Source organism: Pyrus communis, chromosome 11 (genome assembly GCF_041283825.1).
Source record: "Pyrus communis isolate YQ-2024b chromosome 11, ASM4128382v1, whole genome shotgun sequence".
In the NCBI taxonomy this organism is placed as follows: Eukaryota; Viridiplantae; Streptophyta; class Magnoliopsida; order Rosales; family Rosaceae; genus Pyrus; species Pyrus communis.
Genome location: NC_142575.1, coordinates 24241490 through 24251260, shown reverse-complemented (window position 1 = coordinate 24251260; position 9771 = coordinate 24241490).

Genomic DNA, 9771 nt, shown 5'->3' with positions numbered 1-9771 from the left:
TCATATACGTGGATAACATGGTAGTTACCGGTAATGATTTGGATGAGCGTACAACCTTGCAGAAATATTTATCTACGAAATTTGAGATGAAGGATCTTAGGTCACTGAAATATTTTCTTGGTATTGAGGTGTCAAGGGGCAAGTTAGGATTTTTTCTGCCATAGAGAAAGTGTATTATTGATTTGTTAAAAGAAACGGGTATGTAGGCATACAAACCGGTGAGTATTCCATTGGCAGAAGAAATGAAGCTAAGTATTGATAAATTAAGTGTCAATCAATAAAGGGAGGTATCCACGATTAGTGGGGAGATTAATGTATTTGGCATATACTAGGATCTTTCTCATGCCTTAAGTGTCATTAGTCAATACATGCATGATCCAGGGGAACAACACATAAATGCAATTATGAGAATATTGAGTTATTTGAAAGGAAGTCTTGGGAAAAGGATTTTATTCAAGAAGATTGGTCATTTCATAATTGAGGGCTATACAGATGCTGATTGAGCCAGTTCAAGTGATGATAAGCATTCAACATCTGGTGACTTCACATTTGTTGGTGGAAATTTGGTTAATTAGAGAAGCAAGAAGCAATGTCTAGTTGCAAGGTCGAGTGCAGAAGTTGAATACAAAAGTATGGCCCTTGGTATTTGTGGGATTTTATGGTTTAAACTACTATTACAAGACTTGGGTGTCAAGTATAGTCAACCGATGAAGTTGTTTTGTGATTATAAGGCTGCTCGTGATGTTGTTCACAATCCGGTACAACATGATAGAACTAAGCATGTAGAGGTTGACAAGTTCTTTATAAAAGAAAAGTTAGAAGGTAGAATAATTGAAGTGCCTCCAATCAAAACGGAGTACCAAATAGCTGACATTCTCACCAAAGTAGCTTATAGTGAAAAGCTCTCTTAAGTTTTTAGACAAGTTGAGCATGTGTAACATATGTTCACTAACTTGAGGGAAGTGTTGACTTGTACAGTTTCCTATAATTTAGAGTTTCCTAGTTCAGGATAGATCCCGTATAATTTGGGTATATCCTTTTGTAATCTCATGTAATTATTTTTCCCAATTTAGTTAGGATTAGGGTTGTATATCGATACCTCTCTCTGAGAGGAATAAACATGTTGAAAGCATTCTTTCTTCTAATATTGGCACAGAGAAATTTTGATTAATATTTTACTATAAAAGACATCCGGTAGATGTCGCATCTAATATTAATTACTAATAAAAGATGATAAATATGTAGATCAGGGAGATATTAAGAATAATCGTATCGAAATTTTAATTAGACACGAACAATGGAAACCACTAAGTTACTTGAAACCCTAACCCTAGGTGTACTCGAAATAGAATGGAAGCTTAAAAGACATAGTGCATTAAACCCTAATTAGCGTGAAAACCTTGCTTTAAATCTCTTCAAAATTATTTATTTGATGCTTCATCGTCACCCTAAAACACAAGTTTTGGTTTTCTGTAGGTAGGTGAGGCGTCAGCCCTAGCCCACCACAGCTTCAAACTATTAACATTAACTCAACGATTCTCCAAACCCTAACCCTAAACTACAAGATTCCGGCGAAAAATGAACCAGCAGCTACACACATACAGCTGGGCCACTGACTACACCCAGTTACCAAATATGGAAATAATTAACACTGAAATTTAAATCATATTTTTGCCTATAAAGGGGCTCATACTAAACACATTTTACTGTTTACCAAACTAGAATTCCTCTTTCCTTCCGCACTTTAAATTTTTAGCCATGATAGCTTAATTAGTTTAGCCCTTTGTTATGCCTCCTTAGTAACAGTTAAGTAGATCAGATTAGTAGAATGCATTATCATCTTTTGCTTGCAGTTAAGTTTCCCTTTGCCCTCTACTTAGTACTGTCGTATAGGTATTTCTTTTCAGATGGAACATTGGGGGCGTTCAAAAGGTTCAACGGCACGGCACAAGACCCTAAAAAGGTATCATCCTTTTATATATTCATGCACATAATTAATTTCATAATAAAAATAATAAAGGAAATTTCATGAAAAGGCTTAAATTAAGTTTATTTAACCAAAAATCATGCTATAACTTTATTTAATGAAAAAAACTTAAATTTTAATGAAAAATCCTTAAACTTTAATAAAAAGGACAAAAGAACTTAAATTTTAATGAAAAATACATAATTTTAATATTAAAAAAAACCTAAAGCGCGAGACCCGCGCTTCATCACACATACTGTTTATGAAACTTAACGGTACTACACTATTTATGAAACTTAACGTTATTACACTGTTTATGAAACTTAACGTTAGTACACTGTGTATGAAATTTAATAGTACCACACTATTTATGAAACTTACTACACTATTTATAAAACTTAACGGTACTACATTGTTTATGAAATTTACTACACATTTTATGAAATTTAACGGTACTACACTGTTTATGAAACTTAACGCGTGCTGGACACATGTTTATATTTTATGTTTTTTTTTCTTGTCTTTTTCATTAAATAAAGTTATTAGATGATTTTTGGTTAAAATGCAAAGTTTTAAAACCCTTTTTCATTAATTTTTCTAAAATAATAATCAACACTTTTCAATTTACAAATGACAACATTAACTTTTTGCTTTCCCATAAAAATAAAAATAAATAAAAAATTAAGTTGTGTATTATTTTTGCCCACACACAAATTCCTTCTCCATCTCTTCCTTAGTCCGGCTCTTTTTTCTTTTTTTTTCACAAATGAACCCTAAATCCTAATTTCAAGGAAAATGAAGGGATGAAAAATCTCATACAAGTCATACTACTCACTTGGTTGGAGTGTGGTGTGTAATGTGTTTGCTTCGATTAAGTTGAATTTTTGATTATCAGTTGAATTTAGCATGAATACATTGTCAAAAAATAAAAAATTCTTGGAAGAATATTAGGGAGTGCTCCCCTTTATAAACAGCTGCTGGTTTTATGAAACATTTCTCTTTGCTTATAAATGATAGATCTCTTGTGGATGATCAGTTTAATATCAATTTATATTCTCACCCTTTAATGTAAATATATTGTAATAAAAAAAGGTAAATTACATAGAACTACCTCAACTATTGATCATTAATAGTTTCATACCTTGTTTTTAAAAAGTTTCAATGTCATACCTTGTCTACGAATTTGTTGCAATTTCATACCTTTCGTCAGTTGTCTATTAATTCCTCCGTTAAAATGCTAATGTGGCTTGAGGCTGGACCCATTTTCTATTAAAAAAATTAATTAAATATTTAAAAAAAAAAAAAACCAAAAATCCCAAACCTAGATCCCCTCCCCCCCCCCCCCGAAACCCCCCATTACCTTCCCCACTAAACCATCTTCCCCGTCGGTCCCCTCTCCCTGCCCCCCAAAACCTTCCTTCCAAGCCCAAAACCCTTCCCCCACCCCCCCCCCCACCCCTCTTTTCCCTCTTGAGCCTCCCAACCACCTCTCTTTCCTCCACTCTCTTCACCTCCCCTCCCATTAAAAAAAAAACAAAAAAAATCTAAATCCAGATTGTCCAGATCGTCGCACCCCACCCAACCCTTCATTCGCGTCGAAGTCGGACCACCACAACTGGTTGAATTTTATTATTACTATTATTATTATTATTATTATTATTATTGAGTTTTGAATGTGAGGGGATGTGAAGATAGTGGAGGAGAGAGAAGTGGTTGGGAGGCTCGGGAGGGAGAAGAGGGGTAAGGGGTGGTGGGGAAGGGTTGTGGGCTTGGAATGAAGGTTTTGGGGGGCGAGAGGGGGTAACCGACGGGGAAGATGGTTTAGGGGGGACGGGAATGAGGGGTTTCGGGGGGAAGAGGATCTGGGTTCAGGATTTTTGGTTTTTTTTTTTTTTAAATATATTTTTTAATATATAATTAATTTTTTAATAGAGAATGGGTCTCGCCTCAAGCCACGTCAGCATTTTAACGGAGGAATTAATAGACAACTGACGGGAGGTGTGACATTGCAACAAATTTGAAGATAAGGTATGATATTGAAACTTTTTAAATACGAGGTATGAAACTGTTAATGACCCAATAATTGAGGTAGTTCTGTGTAATTTATGTGACATCCCACATCGCCCAGGGGAGTGATCCTTAACCGTTTGGTACGCGGGACGGGACGGAACAGAGTGGGACAAAACATTCTGTCCCACGTTTGGTGCGCCTAAAACGGGTGGAACGAGCTGTTCCACGGGACAAGTTTTGAGTGAATTTTCGTTCCACCTCACCCCCTGGAACGACTCATTCCACATCCGTGGAACACAAAATTATAACCCCTCCGTCTCCTTCTTCTTCCTCTTTGTTTCCATCCGAGGGCATCTTTGCTCCTGCTCCGTTCCGTTCCGTCCTGTCCCGTCCCGTCCCATTCTGTTCCGTCCCGTCCCGTCTGCATACCAAACGATACCTAAATGTATATTCTCATCCCTACCTAGCACGAGGCCTTTTGGGAGCTCACTGGCTTCGGGTTCTGTAGGAACTCCGAAGTTAAGCGAAAAGGGGGCTAGAGCAATCCCATGATGGGTGACCCACTGGGAAGTTGCTTATGAGTTCTCAAAAACAAAACCGTGAGGGAATGGTAAGCCCAAAGCGGACAATATCGTGCTACGGTGGTGGAGCGGGCCCGGGAAGTGATCCGCCCCGAGCCGGGATGTGACAAATTTGTATCAGAGCCAATCCCTAGCCGGAAATGTGCCGACGAGGACGTTGGGCCCCTAAGGGGGGTGGATTGTGACATCCCACATCGCCCAGGGGAGTGATCCTTAAATGTATATTCTCATCCCTACCTATTACGAGGCCTTTTGGGAGCTCACTGGCTTCGGGTTCCGTAGGAACTCTGAAGTTAAGCGAGAAGGGGGCTAAAGCAATCCCATGATGGGTGACCCACTGGGAAGTTGCTCGTGAGTTCCCAAAAACAAAACCGTGAAGGAATGGTAAGCCCAAAGTGGACAATATCGTGCTACGGTGGTGGAGCGGGCCCGGGAAGTGATCCGCCCCAGGCCGGGATGTGACAATTTACCCTAATAAAAAAGTATAACAAAAAATTAATAAGGTTCCCCCTTGTATCTTAATTAGTTTCGTTCACCATTAGGCCGAGTAAAAAACAAGATTGGGACTCATAAATAAGTTTAAAACTAATTAATTTTTCTTTTTTCTTCATAGGGTGAAGTGCTGATTTAGTCCTTAAACTATCACCTTAGTTAAAATTAGGTCCTTGAATTATTTTTCAGTAAAATAAGTCCCTAAATTCATTAAAAAATGCTAATTGCATCCATACTATTATATTCAAAGCTATTTTATCCAATTTTTCATCAACTTAAGTCACTTGACATACTTTAGAGTGTAATACAATCATTTTCTCACTTATAAGAGCCTTGACATTTCATCTAGGTGGTGAATCTAATGTCTAATTTACTCTCCACAATTAACTCTATATACTATTTCTTTATGAAATATTACCAGTCTACCCTCCAATACGTATCAAATGCAAGTAACGTGACTTAAATTGACAGAAAATTGAATATAATAGCTTCGAATATAATATTAGGGATGTAATTGACAAATTTTTATAATTTAAGGACTGATTTTTCTGAATAAAAAAATAATAATTTAGGGAGCTAATTTTCACTTAGGTGATAATTCAGGGACTAAATTGGCAATTCACCCTTCTCATATATGGTGCTCTATTCTAACTAGATAGATGAGGGAGGTTTGGTATGTTTCATGCAATAGTGCTCCTATTTGCACCCTTCTCATATATCTTAACGGATCGTGTCGTGTAAGACCCGTTAAAATAAACGAATAATATAACTCGACCCGAAATCAACCCATTAATATTATCAGGTAATACGACCCAACATGTTACCCATTAAAGAAAATATATTTTCAATCAATAAATAATGAAAATGAAAAACATAATTTGAACAAAAAAAATAGAAAACTTAATACTAAATTAGTATATGCATATCATATTGTCACATAAATATTACTTCAAAACATAAAAATAAAATAAAATAAACATTTTTTTTTCAAGTATTACATACTCTAAAATAAGAGCCTAATGAAAAAACATTAGTACATTACTATAAAATACCAAATGTTCAAGGACAAGCAAAATGAAAGGAGTTGTGTTTCAAATTTGAGGAACATTGTACATTTATTTATGCTTTCACATTTTTTATACATGTACGTTAATGATTATGAATTTTATTTATTTTGAACTCCCTCAAAAATACTATTCATGAGGGTTTGTATGGTTTTAAAAATTTAAACGACAATATACTCATACTCAAAACATATAGGATTCAATCACGAGCCTTTGCATATTTTTTTTACATTTTTCGCACCTGTAAATTAATTATTATAATTTTTCTAATGTGTTTCTGTTATAAACATTGTATTAAAGTGTGATTGTGTAAATCCTAGATTTGATACCAGTTATTCTTCCCTATTAGGACTTATATTCCTTGGAAGAGAAGGATTATTCTCTCCCTTATTACTATAAATAAAGGCACTGTGTAAGGGGAATAACACATCCTCTACACAACCCTACAAACACATCTATCTCTAATCTTTCTATGCTGTCGTGCTTCCCTATTTACCTTTTTAGATAAAATAACCTACAACATGTTATCAGCATGCTCTTACCACTGCGTTTAGGAATCTGACGTGAAAGTTTTATGCTGCAAACCAGTTCATCAATATCATCACACAATCAGGTTCTTCCAAAACAATGGTTTTTATCTCAATATTTTTGCAGCCCTGATAGCATAAACATTCACCATAATGCATGACCTAACTTTACGTTTTTTGAATTTTAGATTCTACATAAATTGTGCATGCATATATCCATAATTGTTGTTGTGCATGCATATATCCATAATTGTTGAATTATGTGAATTAATATTGCCATGAATCGTATCAAATACATGTACATGCATTGAATTATATACTGAACATGCATGAAATTACATTGAATTATAATCTGAAAATCAAGAAAAAAAATTAAACATAAATTTCTAGGGTTTTTTTAACCCAAATCCCCACGTCTTTCACGGCGTCACACGCATGGCCCATAGCCATGCCCAACCACCACGCCTACCAACTCCAACGACCTGCAGTCGTCGCTGACCATGATTTTGACCAAGATTTGTATGATTCTCCATGGATTTTGAAAACACCAATTCAAATTTAAGGGTTTTTGGTTTATGGATGTTGAGATTTCTTTTTCTCCGTCACATCATCGAGGTTCCATGTCAAACTCTTGACTCGCTCCGAGTTATTTGACCAGAACACAGCCGCCTGAAGCGGCGGTGCCTGTCTTCTTCCTTAGTGACCATACCCAATGAAACTGGGGTGTTCTTTGGCTGAAACTCGAGTCTAGTTGGGCCTTGGTTTCTTCTCGACCTAAAAAAAAAAAAATTTTTTTTTCCTTTGGGCTCGCCTACAACGGCCCATTGCTTTGGATCGGCCCAGCGTGACACCAGCCCATAGGGTTATGGTGTCCCTGTGCTTAGCACCTCACCTGATCCCAGCCCACAGCTAGTGACTTAGTGCATATGCATTGTGAAGCACCGAAGCATGCCTCCATATGGGCTTGCAACCCCTAGCCTACTCCTAGCAACACCTGATCAGAACCTATATGTGCCTTTATTTTTTGGCCCATTTTTGCAGCCCGTTTGCTGCCACTGGGCCTGTGGCCCCCTGGAATGATCAACTTGTGCCTACCCCAACCCAATTTTAGGCCTAGACCTCACAGCACCATAATTACTCAGCCCCACCTGTGGGCTTTGGTCTATTTTTTTTAGGTACTTTGGGTTTATAATTTTTTACCCAAACTTTAATTTTGGCCCAAAGTCCAAATAATTAATTCAATTATAAGTCTAGACCCCAAAGATATATTTGCATATTTATGTTTGTCTGCAAAAACATATGAACCTGAAGTTCATAATTCTTTCGAAACTTGAAGTTTTTCAAAACATGCCTTGTGTGAAAACCTGAAGATTTCATTAAAACTTCACCCATGAAAACCTAAAGCTTTTTCATGTAACTTTAGACCAATAAATGTCTATTAGAACCTGAGTGTTCTACTCCTATGTGAATGGATTGATTTGTCTCCATTACACTAACCACATTCTTGTCCATTTATTTTGTGACACAGACATGTCAAATTTGAACAAACTCGACTTCACCGCTTTAGAGGTCTCTGGAATAAACTACCTCAAGTAGGTCCAAGATGTGAAGCTCCACCTCACTGCAAAGAATTTGTGTCCTCCTATTGAAGCTGAGATAAATGACGCAGTTGGCGAAGCTGAGAAAGCCACTGCAATGATCTTCATTCAAAGACATATTCATGATGCACTACAAATCGAGTACCTTGTCGAGGAAAATTCACAAGCACTTTCGCTCATTTTGGCTGATTGTTTCGATCACAAAAAAGACATATCAAGACACGACTGGCAGCATCTGCGCTTCCAAGACTTTAAGTCTGTGAATGAATATAATTTTGAAGTTTGTTGAATCCGATCACTTCTCAACTTCTGTAACAAAAACTTGACCAAAGAAGACCTCATGAAGAATACCCTTTCGACCTTCTCTGCTACCAATATTGTCCTATAGCAACAATATAGGGCTTAAAAGTTCACTAAGTTTTCATATTTGATCTTGTTTTACTTATTGTTGAAAAGCAGAATCAGCTATTGATGAAAAATCATCAAATTCAACCTACTAGGGCAACTGCTGTGTTTGAAGCACACCATAACACAAACCCAATGCCTAAAACGCCAACCTAGGCATGGTAAGGGTGGCCAGAAGCCACCCTGTCAAGGTCAACATAGCTAAGGCCCATCTAAGGGAGGAAATCGAGCCTATAGGGTACTAACCTCGCTTCCAAGGCCCCGAACTTCAAGAATAAAGGCAAAGCACCTAACACCATGGATGCAGATATGTGCTACTGTTGTGGTTTAAATGACCATTGGTCCCGTGTTTGTCGTGCTCCTCTAAATGTTGTAGCTGAATATCATTTTCGTCGTAAGAAGTTTGAATTAAACTTTGTGCAAGTAGATGAACCAGAGAGTATCAAGATAGATGTTTCTGATTTTTAAGAAGCCATTACCCCTATGAAAGATTAGAATCTTATAAATGAACTATTTTTAGTTGAATTTTAGACCCTTGGGACCGAATTCCACTAAGTGGCCAAACCTCTCTTGTTTTTGGTTTAAGTTTGAACAATTTTCCTTTAAGTTTGGATTATTTGTTGGTGATTTGTTTTTGGATATTAAGTTTTTTTAATTACCATCCTCGAATACTTAAATTATTTTGAATGGATATTTGTTTTTAGAACTTTTATGCATGTGACCAATTCAAATTAAATTTTATTTCTAGGTATGATTAGTGGGAAAGTTAGTTGTCTGGCAGATAATGCAACCACACACACCATTTTTCGTGAATGCTTCTATTTCATGAACTTCGTATCTAAGAATGCACCTCTGACAACCCTCTCAGGCCCATCTAACATGATCGAAGGATATAGTAAGGCACGTATAATGTTGTCCAATGATACAATCTTGACCATTGATGATGCACTTTACTCTCGACGTTCTGGAAGAACGTTGTTGAGTTTCAAGGACATTCAAGATAATAATTACCATGTTGAAACCTATGTAGAAAACAGAGTTGAATTTCTGTGCATCACTTCCTACGAATATGGCCAGAAGCGTATTCTAAAGAAGATAGAGCGTATCTTGAGTGATCTGTATACTACA